This window comes from Schistocerca gregaria, unplaced genomic scaffold, assembly GCF_023897955.1.
Source record: "Schistocerca gregaria isolate iqSchGreg1 unplaced genomic scaffold, iqSchGreg1.2 ptg000635l, whole genome shotgun sequence".
In the NCBI taxonomy this organism is placed as follows: domain Eukaryota; kingdom Metazoa; phylum Arthropoda; class Insecta; order Orthoptera; family Acrididae; genus Schistocerca; species Schistocerca gregaria.
In genome coordinates, this window is record NW_026062021.1 from 50920 (window position 1) to 52543 (window position 1624).

Below are 1624 nucleotides of genomic sequence, written 5' to 3' on the forward strand. Positions count from 1 at the left end.
CATTTTTTATTGAAAATCTAAAATTAAGCTCATAGTATTGTCACTCGTAATTCCCAAACAGATCGTTCGAATGTATTTTCATTGTCTCAAAAAAAATTTCAAATTTACCCTTTTTTGCTCATTTGTATGAGAACCTGGCCGTAACGCCGGAATATAGTCACTAGATTTTTTTTCAGAGACGCTGTACGTTCGCGAGAAGACTTTCGTTCTGCGCGTGTCGAAGGACATTCCTCAGATATTACTGTGTGTGTGCTACTCAGTCGTGCCATTTAAGTGTACATCTTTGCATAGTTTTCCTTTCACGATGTAAACAGTGTTCCGCTCAGTTGCTAACTGGCCAGTGAGTGGTTCCGAAGGTGTCGGATGTGCGGTGCGTTCGGTCTGCTAGGACAACAGCAGACTGGCGTGGTGCGATGGCAGAAGCAGACACTGAGGGAGCTAGCTGCTGGGACGCCAGCGAACAATTTATGCCAAGTAAGACGAAGAGGACTATTCTAAAATTACGAGCCGTCTAAAAAGTGTTTACCATTGGTAAATCTTGCTGTTGAGTCTGACAAAACTGACAGTTTTTCCTAGAGATACAGGAAATCCCCCCACCCCCACTCAATGAATATTTGGTTGTGATGACAGGCCGATTGGTAGTGTAGCCCGAGATCTAAGTTAGGTTGGAAGGTGGTAATTTGATTGAGAGTTGTTTACGCCAACGATTATGAATGCCGACTAAACGTTGTGCGAGCAGATTGCCCTGTAGCGTAGCCTAGTGTTTCCGTCCGCGCCACATTTAACACACTTTCTCTAACTGTGTACAAAAGTCTCTCAACAGCCACGATAACTACGTTTCTGGTGGGGGGAGGGTAGAGTCCACTATGTAACTTTCACGGCAAATTTTAGTAACCGCATAAACTAACCGAAATAGAAGCGTCATTTTAACTATATTTCCTTTTGTGGGAAAATAATGGTTCTCCTCTTTTGGCAGCAACTGTAATATGTAGGCGACTTATTAGTTTTTTTTAAACTCTGAATCATGATCTCAATAGACGCAGTGCTTTTTTTACGTTACTTGATTTGTGGTCTATAGTAAACAATGCAACGAATTGGTAAATTCTTTGAAGTTTGACGTGTGTTACATAGACGACGTCTGCAATGTTCGTAAGGCCAAGTTTGCATATATTCGGTGTCTGTTTTTTTGGCCATGTACTGTATAATTAAGGGGAGGAGGATTATGTTCAAGGAGCAGTGCATCAGCAGTCTATGGAGAAATTGAGAATTTGGATCTAACGAACGGTATGCTCGGGCAGTTCGTGATATTCTGTTGACCACTGTGTAATTCGGACACAGTGATCATTGCCTCTCCCTAGTAACCAGGGGACTCGGGTGCTAATCCTGGTCTGGCACAAATTTTCGACAGTGCCCATTGACTAAAGTCTGTGCCCATTGTCAGCTAATATCATTGTTTCGGTGTTAAATAGTATTTTGTTCGCGATACGTGGTTTAGCTTTTTCATGGATAACAGCTTTGAAAAGCGTACAGGTTATATTGATATTCGCTCGTCGTTAGTCCAAGGCAACTATAGCGATTTATAAACACAGTTGTAGTTCGTATTAAGCCCACATACGTAATTGTG